Source organism: Peromyscus leucopus, chromosome 2, assembly GCF_004664715.2.
Source record: "Peromyscus leucopus breed LL Stock chromosome 2, UCI_PerLeu_2.1, whole genome shotgun sequence".
Classification (NCBI taxonomy): domain Eukaryota; kingdom Metazoa; phylum Chordata; class Mammalia; order Rodentia; family Cricetidae; genus Peromyscus; species Peromyscus leucopus.
This window is the reverse complement of record NC_051064.1, coordinates 5582692-5596277: the sequence shown is the minus strand read 5'-3', so window position 1 is coordinate 5596277 and position 13586 is coordinate 5582692.

Sequence of the window (13586 nt, the reverse complement as noted above, 5' to 3'; positions counted from 1 at the left end):
AGGCAGATCTCTATGAGTTTGAAGCCAGCCAGGTCTTTATGGTTGAGTTCTAGACTAGCCAGGGCTACAGAGTGAGACCCTGTCTCAAAAAACAAAGACAAAACAAACAAACTAACAAACAAAAAATACAAATCATACTATATTGTGTAAATAGGTCACAATTTGTTTAAGGACTTGAGTTGTCTATATTTGAGCTATTATGAACATTTTGCACACATGTTTAGTCGATATTTACTCACCCAGGAGTAAAATTTCTGGCATAAAGAATTACCAAGTGTTCCTTGAAAGTGTTTATACCAGTGTGCAGAGCCATGAGCAACATCTTAAAGTGTGGTTTTGTTTTTTGTTTATTTTGTTTTGTTTTGGACAGGGTTTCTCTGTACAGCCCTGACTGTCCTGGAACTCACTCTGTAGACCAGGCTAGTCTCAAACTCACAGAGATCCGCCTGCCTCTGCCTCCCAAGTGCTGGGATTAAAGATGTGCACTACCACCACCTGGCAACATCTTATAGTTTTAGTTAGCCTACATTTTCTCGCTGACCTGGTATGGTCAGTTTTTAAAATTCTACTTAGCCCAATGGGTGTGAAATCAGATCTCACCCTGGTTTCACTGTGTGTCTCCCTCATGACTAATACTTTCTTCTGTGAAGGGCCTATTCAAATCTTTCTTATGTATTTCCTGGGTTGCTTGTCTTTTTAGAAAGTTAATTTATTTATTGTGTGTTCATATATGGGGGAGATGAGCTGTGGGTGGGTGGATGTGCATGTGTGTGTGTGCCACGGCCTGTGTGCAGTGGTCAGAAGACAGCTGGTGGAAATCACTTTTCTCCTACCACGTGGGCCCTGTGCATGAGTTCAGATCATGAGGCTTGGTGATAAGCACCTTGACTTGCTGAGTTATTGTTCTGGTTTGTCTTTTTATTCTCTGTAGTTCTTTATATGTTCTGGGTACAGAACTTTGGTTAGTTAGCCTTTCATTCTCTGACCTTGGCAGGATTTATTGTTCTTTCTTTCTTTCTTTTTTTTTTTGAGCTGAGGATCGAACCCAGGGCCTTGCACTTGCTAGGCAAGTGCTCTACACTGAGCTAAATCCCCAACTTTATTGTTATTTCTATGAGCAAGTTTTTTTTATTTTTTACAACGGTGTTTTTTGCTCGCATGTATGTCTATGTGAGGGTGTTGGATCTCTAGAACTCTAGTGGTACATGTGCTGGGACTTAAATCCAGTTCCTACATGGTGCTGGGAATTGAACTCAGGTCCTCTAGAAGAGTAGCCAGTGCTCTTAACCACTGAGCCATCTCTCCAGCCCCCTTCATTCATTTATTTTTTTATGACCAAAATTTTTAAAATAAAAATTTGACAACATTAATCAATCATTCTTTTAAGTTTAGTGCTTTTGTTTACATCTATCAATAAAACCTATGGCACACACACACACACACACACACACACACACACACACACACACAAAAGGTCAAGATCAGGTGTCACTCATCCAAAGTCATCATCAGGAATTCTGGGAATCTTCCTGTCTCTACCCTCCCCCTACCTCCCACCAGCGCTGAGATTCTAAGCACAGGCCACTATGTCCAGCTTTCCGGGGATCGAACCCAGGTCCTTGTGTTTACAGAGCAAGCGCTTTCCGGTATCTCCACAGACCCCAGTGTCTGTATTTTTGAGACAGGACTTCACTGCAGTCCAGGCCGGCTTCCAGCTTGCTGTGCAGCTGAAGCCGGCCATGAACATCTGTGTAGTGGGTAGCCATTCCAGCTTTGGTCTGGAAGTTCCAACCCCCATTGAGGCCTACAAGGCGGGGCCGAGAGAGGGTCCTGAAGACCCGAGATCGGGAAGTGCCGCACTCTCTTCTTTCCTGGACCTGGATGTTAGAGGTAGACCAAGGAGAGTTCTCCAGAGAACACTGCCAGACTGTGCTGCGTCTTTTCCAGAACCCGCCACCTACCTATCTCTTCATTTGTAAGTTACCCACTAAATAAATCTTCCTTTTAACTACGTGGAGTGGCCTTAATAACTTCACCAATACATCTGCTCCTCTTGCATCTACCTCCCAAGTGGAGGACGCGCAGGGCCCTGTCACCACACCTACTTTATTCTCTCCTAAAAGCTTCACGGTTTTAGCTTTTACACTTTGGTCTAGGATCTATCTTAAATTAATTTTAGTGAATAGTGTGACAGAGAAAACATGGTCCAATTTCTCCACATCTTTAATCAGTTATCGTAGCACCATTTGCTGAGAAGATTTTTTTTTTCTTATTCAATTGACTTGGCACATTTATGAAAACCAGTGGACACCAGGTGAGGTGGCCTTAACCTACAATCTCAACATTCTGGAGGCAGAGGCGGACACACACACACACACACACACACACACACACACACACACACACACACGACACTACTGCAAGTCTGAAGGCATTCTAGTCCATATAGCAAGTTCCAGGCCAGCCAGGGCTGTATAACAACACTGTGTCCAATAGAAAAGTAAATACATTAACCACTTACGTGTGGCCAGATTATGGACTATATCCTGCCCTATTGATCTGCCTGTTTAACCTTGTCTCTGCCAACACCACACTATCTTAACAAATGTAGCCTGTGCTAAGCCTCGAAATGTAATTGAGTCCTCTAACTTACTTGATTTTCAGGATAGCTTTGGCCATTTTAGATCATTTTCACTTAAATTTTGGAATCAATTTATCAATTTCAACAATAAAGCCTGATGGAGTTGTGACTGGGATATTTCCATGTGAGTATATGTGTTCTCTACATGATTCAGGTAATGCTGGCATTTTAAAACATGGTTATTTTGTTCAAAACCCAACTCTTTAAAAATCTTTAAAATCTCTCGGCAATGGTTAGTGGTTTTCAGCATAAAGATCTTTCCCACAGTTTGTTAATTTTTTCTCAAACATTTGATATGCAATTAATAAATAGCACTCAAAATCTTTTTCAGGAGGCTATGCTGGATCAAACCCAGGGTAACAGACGTAATTAGCAAAGGCCACTGAGACCAGACTTCTCCACACTGCATCTCTCTCAGTGCTTACCAATTTTATTGATATCATTAAGGAACCAGCTTTTTTTTATTTTAAGGTTTATTTATTTATATTATGTACATGCCTGTGTACATGTTTATACCACGTGCATACTGTGTCTGGGATAACAGGAGAGGGCATTGGACGCCTTGAAAATAGAGTTGTATGAAGCTGTAAACCACCATGTGGGTGATGGGAAGCAAACCTCGGTCTTCGGAAAGAGCAGCCAGTGTTCTTAACTCCTGAACGATCTCTCCAGTCCTAAAAAATAATATTTTATAAAAACTTGAAGATACATCAGTAACCAGGTTAAACAGCGTTTAGTGACCAAAGTATTTAACTGTCCTTTTTTATCCAGCTCTTGTAAGTTTAGTCTGTAGTGCCTGAGCAAATCAATTTTGTTTCTTCATAGTTCTCCATCTGTCTATTAGCATGACACTCATTCATTTGTTGAACTTGCGTGATAATATTTTTCTCTCACCCTCCCTAAAATTATTGTCCTCTTCTGAAAGCCATGCTTGTGTTTCCCCAGGTCTCTCTTTTTATCAGTGTCTGGTTAATTCTGTGAAATGCATATCCCTTACCTTCAATGGTTCTCTGTTTCCTTTTTTGTTTCTTTACCTTTTTGTTATTGTTCTTGTGTCTTTTTCCTTTATTCAAATTAACTTCAGTTTCTGTTTTAATATCATTGCCATTGGAGTTATCTTGAGACACTTATTTATTTATTTTTCTATTATCAGCTTGATACAGTATAAATTCTTATCCTAATAGTGAAATGTTTCATTGAGGCTTGCCCAGAAATTGAGAAAAACCAAAACTTATTATAAGCCACAGTCATCCTAGGGTCCCCCCTGCTATGTAGCCTCCCTGGTTCTGTGGGTTGCAGTCTGATTGTTCTTTGCTTTATATCTAGTATCCACTTTTGAGTGAGAACATGGGAACCAGCTTTTTAAAACAATCTCTATTTTCCCACAATTTCATAGGTTTCTGTTTTATTATTTTTCCAACTATCTTAATTTAAATTTAATTTTTTGTTTTGTTTTTCCCATTTACACACATACACACACACACACACACACACACACACACACACACACACACCTCCTCTCAGGTTTCTAGTTGGTTGGTTTTTTGTTTGTTTGTTTGGTTGGTTTCTCCGTGTAGTTTTGGTGCCTGTCCTGGATCTCACTCTGTAGACCAGGCTGGCCTCAAACTCACAGAGATCCACCTGGCTCTGCCTCCTCCTGAGTGCTGGGAGTAAAGGCGTGCGCCACTATTGCCTGGCCGGGGTTTTTATTTTTTTATTTTATTTTTTTTATTTTTTTATTTTTTAAGACAAGCTCTCAAGTAGCTCAGGATGGCCTCGGACATGCTATACAGCCGAGGCTAGCTTTGGAACTCCCGATCCCCTTGCCTCCAGGGTTACAGGCATGCACACTCGGCTGTAAAAAAGGGCTGGGAAAGAAATGGCGCCTGTCTCAGGAGCTATTCGGAGATCATAAAGCTGGATGGGCTTGCATCACATTTTCGTTTCTGATCTGATAAGAACTCCGGTTCCGGGCTGTAAGCTCAGGCTCAGCTCTGGAGGACCGGAAAGGCAGAGCTATATGCTGGGAGGCAGGGAAGCGAGGCCAGGCACATGGCGAGCCCTGCACACACCGCAGTTGGTGTGAGTAAGGTAGACCAGAAGTGGCGAAGCTGCCGTCTGTCCCACGCTGTTCCAGGAAGGAGATAATAGCAGTTGGAAATAACAGGTGGCACCGGAGGAGAGAAAGCGGGCTGGCCAATCCTCGGGCTTCAGAGAAGACAGCAAAGGCCTTTCGGGAGCTGGCAGGAGACCCGGAATGTCCTCAGGGTCTGGGTTTGGCAAGAAGCCCTGGCTTCCCCCAGCTGCTCACCTAACCAGCAGCTTTCTGGAAGCTGGAGTTCAGACCCAAGATGATTTATACAGAGAGAGGTGAAAAATGAAAGACAAGACACCCCATAAAAGGACCAGTTACTGTAAACTTCTGGCTTTTCTTCCTTGGCCGGCGGTGCCCAGCCAAGACCTCCCTCCAAACTCGGCTCTAAGCCTTCAGGTCTGTGAACCAGCGCTCACATCGAGACAGGGTTTCTTCTCTGTGTAGCTTTGCGCTTTGCGATGAGGTCACATCGCTCATTATCCTCAGCCACACTGCTTATCAAGCTTGGCCTTCTCTTCCTGAGCACAAGGGCTCAGGACTCTTCACTACGAATGGAAATAAGGAGCCATGTCAATGGTCTCCTGGCTACTGGACCACACCAGTAAGGGAAACCTGCTTTACAAGCTTCCCCTGAACCTCTAGGAGAACACACAACTGATAATTCAACACCAAATGTCTGGCTTGTAGCCAGGACTAACAACTGTTCCTTTTTTTTTTTTTTTTTTTTTTTTTTTTTTGCAAGCCACATTCTGGTAACCACAGAGAACCAAAATAGATACTCTGATTTGAGAGCTCAGAACATTTTCTAAACGAAGGTGAAATCACAGTGCGAACTAACCACAGGTTTAGGATGAAGAAAGGAGTTCGGCTGAAAACTTTAGGAGAAGAAAACTGGTTAACTGCCAACAGAACATTCTTTCAAAATCAAAAGAGCTAACTAAACTATTACATTGCTTTACAGATCGCTGCTAGTCATTACGGTGGGATTAGAATTGCCAGATTCAGCAATCCAAAATACAAGATTCCCAGTTAAATATGAATTGCAAATCAACAATAAATAATTTTCTAGTGTTAAGTGTGTCCCAAATTTGGCATGTCTCAGATATTATATTGGGATATACATATATTAAAAAAGTATTTGTTTATCTAAAATTAAAAATTAACTAGGTGTTGTACATTTTATCTGGAAACCTGAGGTACATTTCTACCGTGATGTTCAGAAATATTAAAAGAGTAGGGAGGGATTTTAAATTCTGACTGGATGCTGGGTTAAAAGATTGTCGTTTGCTCTTTATTAAAATCAGCACGCGGGCCGGGTGATGGTGGCGCACGCCTTTAATCCCAGCACTCGGGAGGCAGAAGCAGGCAGATCTCTGAGTTTGAGGCCAGCCTGGGCTACTGAATGAGTTTGAGGCCAGCCTGCTCTACACAGTGAAAGCCTGTCTCTTGGGGCGCGCGTGCACGCGTGTGAGGGTGGGGAGTGGGGGGAGTTAGAATTAGGGTGTTGGACGGCTTTGCTGTTGTGGGTAGCAGCACAGGTTAGACCTCATCCATGCCAGCCAAGTGCTCCACCACTCCGCTCCGCTCCGCTTTATCTTTGCCTGTAATTTTGAGTGTGTGTAGGAGGGTATGCATGAGTACCACCTGTGTACAGGGGCCTGCAGAGGTCAAAAGGGACATAAGGTCCCCAGGACTAGAGCTATAGAGAGTTGGTTATAGCCACCATGTGGGTGCCGGGAACTGAGCCTGGGTCCTCTGTAAGCACCATAAGCACTCTCAACTACCGAGCCGTCTCCCCAGCACCTCTATTTCCCTTTTGTTATTTGAGACATGGTTTCACTAAGTTGCTGAGCTGGCTTTGAACTCACTCTATAGCACAGGCCTATGAAGCTAAGATCTTCCTGTCCCGGTCTTGTGGGTAGTTGGGATGACAGGTACACACCGCTGTGGCCAGCTGAAATTTGGGGCTGTTAATAATTCCTTTAAAATATATTTGACAGGAAGAATTAATAAATAATGGGGAGCAGGCATTTTTCTAGACATCTCAATTTCTATACTACTTAGTAACTATTTCCTCTTCCATTTCAGTTTGAAAGCTCTCAGCAGGAGACACACATCACCATCTTAATAGGTCTTTGAATAATGTAATGTGGTATCTTTTTTGTTGTTGTTTTGTTCTAATTTTTTAGAGACAGGATATCACTATGTACACCTTTGGCTGTTCTAGAACTCACTATGTAGACCAGGCTGGCCTAGAACTCACCAAGATCCACCTGGTTTTGCATCTCCAATGCTGGGTTTAAGGGTATGGGCCACCACTGCTCGCTCTTGGTTGGCTTTCTGTTGCTGTGATAAACTCCACAACCCAAACCGACTTGGGGAAGAAAGGGTTTATTTCATCATACAGGCTACAGTCCATGGTGAAGGGAAGGCAAGGCAGGAACTCAGGAACTGAAGCCCAGGCCATGGGGGAGTGATGCTTACTGGCTTGCTCTCTGTGGCTTGTTCACCCCGCTTACACCATTCAGACCCACCAGGAGTGGCACTGTCCACAGTAGGCCGCACCCTCCCACGTGCCCACCGGCCAAGATGATGGGGGCATTCTCTCAGTTGAATTTCCCTCACCTCGGATGATACTCTGGCGTGTGTAATGTTAACAAAACACTAACCAGCACTCATGGTCACTCAGTGTAAGTCAAGAATATTTACTGACCTCAGGGGGACTGTATTTCAGGGGCCGAGTGCTTGCTTAGCGTACACAGATGGTGGGTTTGACCCCCTGCACCACCGAATATGTAAGTCTGTATTAGAACATAAACGACTCAGCAGTCAAGAGTGAGCACTGTTCTTTTGGAGGACCAGGTTCAGTTCCTAACACTCAGGTCAGGCAGCTCGAAATCACTTGTCTCTCCAGCTCCAGGTGGATCCGATGCCTCTGGCCTCCTCTGGCACCTGCACTCATATGAACACACACACACACACACACACACACACACACACACACACACACACACACCAATTCAAAATAAAATAAAGCTTAGCTTTCAAAATGAATTCAAGACCAAAAAACATACTTGTTAAAACACAGCCCTAAGGGAGGATAATATTTATTCATTTAGCTTTAAGAAAATAACCATCTTGAGCATGCAGATTCTTAAGCAAAGCAGAACATATTAATTAAACCCTGAAAAGCAGAATAAATGGACCTTAATACATTTGCTAATTATACTTACTTGTGTATATAATTGCTTATTCAACACTTTTCAATTAATGGATTTATTTAAATTGACCAAAAAGTTATATATAGTTATGTATACAATATGATGTTTTCAAATATGCAAATATTGTACAATGGTTAAGTCACATGCAATCACCCATGTGCTTATCATAGTTAGTAGTAAGGACACTAAGAACTTCATATGGATTTCTTCTCAACAAATGTTGAAAGGAGAGGCAGAGGTATTGGAGAAATTATTTTGGCCACTCCACGTAGTTAAAAGGATATTTATTTAATGGCGTAACTCACAAATTAAGTAATGGGTAGGTCGCAGGGTCTGGGGAAGGTGTAACGCAGTCCAGCGGTGTTCTCCGGAGCTCTGCACAGTCAATCTCCACTGGTCAGCGTCCCGGCACGAGAGAGCGCCCAGAGCGAGCGCTGGCCCATCCAGCTCTCGGGTCCCCAGGCGCCTCCCCTCGCCCCGCCTAGTAGGCGTGACAGTTGCCAGAGTCTCAATGGGGGTTGGAACTTCCAGAACCAAGCTGGAATGGCTACCCACTACACAGAGGCCCTAATTCCTGAGTTTATGTTGACTGGGTTCCATTGGGGGCAGACAGAGCAGCGGGACCCTGCTTGCTAAGGACTTCCTGGGGTGTGAACACCATTTTGCCCCACACAGAAGTCAACAGTGTGAGTGCTTCAAAGACAGAACTCTGCACATGATTCAGGTAACCCTTGGGGCCTGCCTAGAACTCCAGCCAGTTACAAGAGGGAGCGAGGAAGTGGATGTCTGTAGGAGTTTGAGCCAACTTAATTTAGAAGAACCGCCTAAATGACCAACGCCAGACTTCAGTGCAGGTAAACATCACGCCAGTTGGAGTACAGTAGCTTATTGGTGCATGAAGATAGCTCCACCTCTGCGTTCCAGACAGCTTGTCCTAAGCTGGCAGAATGCCCAGGAGAGCTGGGTGGACTAGGATTGGCCTTTTCCGCCAGGGAATTGGTGGGCATTCATTCTAGTGATGACAGCTCCGGTTTATCACAGCATGCCAGCAGCAAAGGCAACCACAGTCCATGGACTTCCTCTCTTCCTCCCCACCCTCCTTCCTTTCTTCCGGCATTACCAGGAGTTGAACTCAGTGCCTTGCACAAGCTGAGCAAGTGCCCTACCACTGAGCCACACCTGCGGCCACCTGTTAATTTTGAGAGGAGTCACACCAAGTTGACCAAACAGTTCTCCAAGTTTTGACCCTCCTGTTCCCAGGTTCATCTGTTGGGATTCCAGATGCTAGTACAGTGTTCCTGTCCTCCCCTCCCTTCCCCCCTGCATCCTGTCCTCCCCCCTCCCCTCTCCTCTCCTGTCCTCCCCTCCCTTCCCCCTGCATCCTGTCCTCCCCTCCCTTCCCCCCTGCATCCTGTCCTCCCCCCCTCCCCTGTCCTCCCCTGTCCTCCTCTGTCCTTCCCCTCCTCCCCTGTCCTCCCCTCTTCTCTCCTCCCCTCTCCTCTCCTCCACTGTCCTCCCCTCCCTTCCCCCTGCATCCTGTCCTCCCCCCTCCCCTGTCCTCTCCTGTCCTCCCCTCCCTTCCCCCCTGCATCCTGTCCTTCTCTGTCCTTCCCCCTCCTCCCCGTCCCCCCCTCTCCTCTCCTCCCTTGTCCTCCCCTCCCTTCTCCCCCTCCCCTCCTCTCCTCTCTTCTCTTCCTCTCTTTTTCTCTTTTCCCTTCTGTCACACTTATTAATTGAAGTTTGTTTATTATCTGTTACCTGGGCCCAGCACTCCGGAGGCAGAGCAAGCCGGATCTCTGTGAGTTCGAGGCTAGCCTGGTCTACCGAGCAAGATCCAGGACAGGCACCAAAACTACACAGAGAAAGCCTGTCTTGAAAAACTGAAAACAGGGGGCTGGAAAGATGGCTCAGAGGTTAAGAGCACCGACTGCTCTTCCAGAGGTCCTGAGTTCAATTCCCAGCAACCACATGGTGGCTCACAACCATCTGTAATGAGATCTGGCACCCTCCTCTGTATACATAATAAATAAAAAATAAAAAAAAAAAAAAAAAAAAAAAAACTGAAAACAAAACAAAACAAAAACCAACATCTGCTACCTGGTTCATGTGCTGAGTGGCAGGGGTAGTGTTGTGTATCTCAGTACTTATCGATGGAGATACAACAGTAACAAAATGCTTCCTCAAAAAAATATATTTAGCGTTTGAGAAGGAGTAACAGGAAAACTTTGATTTTGAGGCTAGCCTGGGCTACATAACGAGCACCCCCATCTAAAAAAACTGAACAACTACAGCAACAAATTCCATATATTCATCTTTTAATTTGCATTGCATTGCATTTAGATACAATTATTTAAAGAAAATAAATACAACTATTATACTGTACTTTCCTTTTTCAAAAAAGTCTCTCTCCAGCTATACTTTCCAACACATAAATGTTGTGTATTCGAGTTTATTCTTAGATATGCTTCTTTTTATTATTGGAGTTACTATTATAAGAAAAATCTTTTATTATAGTTTCCTAACTGCTTGTAAGGAAAGTCATTGTAAGAATTCTCATGATGTTTGTATGTTCTTCTGTGTAAAGCTAAGTGATTTTTAAATTGAGACTTGAATACCAGTCCCTGCATTTGTATCTACAATCAGAACATCTGAAATAAATGATGATTTCTCTTATATATTAACTTATATGCCTTCCTTCCTCTCTTGCTCTCTCTCTAATAGACTTTTATTTATTCTTTGACAATTTCATACATGGAAACGGTTCTCCTCGGTCATATACATCCTCAATTCCTCCCTCCCAGGCCCTAGGCACCTCCAACATGCCACCTCCTCTTCATGTTCTCCCCTTCATTGGTTGGCCCCCCACCTAGTCTAACTGGTGTTGCCTGTGGGAATGTTGGCTGATTTTGTTTGCTTGCTCTCACACAGGTACTCATAGATGCATGGAGTCCATGGAGTCCATGGGTGTAGTGGCCATGTCCTGTCCCAAAGACAGCATTTTACAGCACTTCTGTCCATCCTCCTGTCTTACAATTGTTCCGCCCTTCTTCCATAAAGTTCCCTGACCCTTGGTTGGGGGAAGGAGCGGAGCACAAAATGGTTATCAGCATTTGACCAGTTACAAGTTTCTGCATGAACTGCTGACCACTGAAGAGAGAGGCTTCTCTGGCCGAGGCCGAGGGCAACACCAATCTACGCTGATAAACAAAAATATTCAGAAGGCAGTTTGACAACTTGTCGTTTTAGCAAAACAATAGTAGTAGATTCATCCCTGGAGACTGTGACCTCCCAAGTCACCGGCTTTGGACCAGTTTTATAGTACTAGACCTGAATTCCTTCCCGTGGAGCCAGCCTCGAATCTAATCCAAAAGCAACTGGTTACCCCACAACCTTCATGCCACTATTACGCCAGTGGACACATCTTGCTTGGCAGCTTGGTACTGTAGCATTCAGAGCGGGCTGCAAGGATACCACTGATGTTTTTTCATACATCCTTAGTTTGGGATAACCCACTCATCTCCTTCTTCTTCAGGCCACTATTGAACCAGTGGACACACCTTCCGTGTATACCCACCACTGCTTACACTGTTAAGTATGCCCAGGGGATCTTCCAGTATCCCCTCCCTTCTGCTTCCTATCATCTATGTCCCATTATCTCCTCTCCCCTTAAGACCTCTTCCTCTTTCCCACTCAGGGACCCTTTCTAGCTTCCTAGGCTCTTTAAATACACAGATCTAGGAATTCTAAGCTAGGGTTCACATATGAGGAAGAACATACAGTGTCTTTCTAGGCCTAGGTTACCTCCCTTAGGATAATAGTTTCCAGTTCCATTCATTTTCTTATGAATTTCACATTTTCATTTTTCTTTTTTTTTTATATTTGTTTGTTTGTTTTGATTTTTTGTTTCTCAAGCTGGGTTTCTCTGTGTAGCCCTGGCTGTCCTGGAACTTGCTCCGTAGATCAGTCTGACCTCGACCTCACAGATCCACCTCCCTCTGCCTCCCCAGTGCTGGGATTAAAAGCATGTGCCACCACATCTGATTTAATTTCATATTTTCTTAATAGCTGTATAAAATTCCATTGTGTATATGTACTACATTTTCATTATCTACTCATCAGTTGAACATATACACTGATTCTACTTCCTAGCTATGGTGAATAGAGCAATTATGAACATGGATGCAAAGGTTTCTCCATTGGGGGATATGGAGTCCTTTGGATATGTGTTCAGGAGTGGTGTAGCTAGATCATACAGTAGCTCTAGGTTTAGTGTTTTGAGAACCCTCTACACTGATGTCCCAGTGACTGAACAAATCCACTCCACCAACACTGATTAAGCACTTCTCTTTTCCCGTGTCCTCACCTGCATTCATTGACATTTGCTGTCTTGATGATATCTATTTTGACTGGGGTGAGAAGGCTCTCAAAGTAGTTTCAATTTGCACTTTCCCGATGGCCAATGACGTGAACACTCCTTAAAATGCTTTACAGCCATTTCTAGTTCTTCATTTAAGAATTCTGTGCAGGTCCACGGCCCATCTCTAGTTCTACCAGGTTTTTTGTTTGTTTTGGTTGGTTTTTATTTTTGCTTTTCTTATATTTATTTTCTCACTTTTTTTTGTATATTCTAAATCCTAATTATATGTCAGATTTATAGGTGTCCTTTCTGTAGGGTGTTGCTTCTTTTGACTGACAACTTCCTTTGCTTATACAAAAGCTTTTTTTATTTCACAAGATTCCATTTGTTGACTATTTCCTCATTTTCTGAGCAATAAGAGTCCCATTCATAATGTCCTTACCTAAACCTATATCTTGAAGTGCACCCCTATTTTCTCCTCCAGCAGTCTTAGAGTTTCAGATCGCATGTGGAGGTTTTTGATGTACGTGGAGTTGGTTTTTGTGCAGATTGAGTGATAAAGCTTTAGTTTCATTCTTCTACTTGTGGATTATCTGATTTCCCCGGCACCGGTGGTTGAGGAGCCTGTCTTGTCTTCAAAGTGCTGTTTTGACAGCCTCGTTGAAATTCAGACGGCTGTAGCTGTAAGGCCTTGTAACTGGGTGTTCTAGTGCATTGAGCTGAGTCTGGTTTTGTGCCAGTACTGGGCTGATTTTATTACTCTGGTTCTGTAGCGGAACTTGAAATCAGGTATGATGAGACATCTAGCAGTATTCTTTCTCTTTAGGGTTGCTCTAGCTGTTCAAGTTTCTTGTGCTTACATAGGAATTTTTAATTTTTAATAAATGTTTTTCTGGGGAATGTCACTCGAGTTGTGGTTGCATGGAATCTGTATAATGCTTTCAGTAGCCTAGCCATTCTCCCAATTTTGATTTTTCAAATCCATCCGAATGGGGAGTCTTTCATCTTCTAGCGTCTTTTTCAGTTTCTCTCTTCAGTAGTTCACAGTTTTCATTAGAGGTCTTTCGTGGCGTTGGTTAGGACTTTTTCAAGGGTTTTTTGGTTTTGTTCTGTTGTGAAGGGGACTGTCCCCTACTCCCCTTTCAGTGGTTGTCACTGGTATACAGGGAGGCTAGCAGTCTTTGTGTGTTAATTTTGTGCCCCAACACGTTGCTGAGGATGGTCGTCCGTCCTGAAGGTTCTCCACTGGAATCTTAGGGTCTCTTACAAATA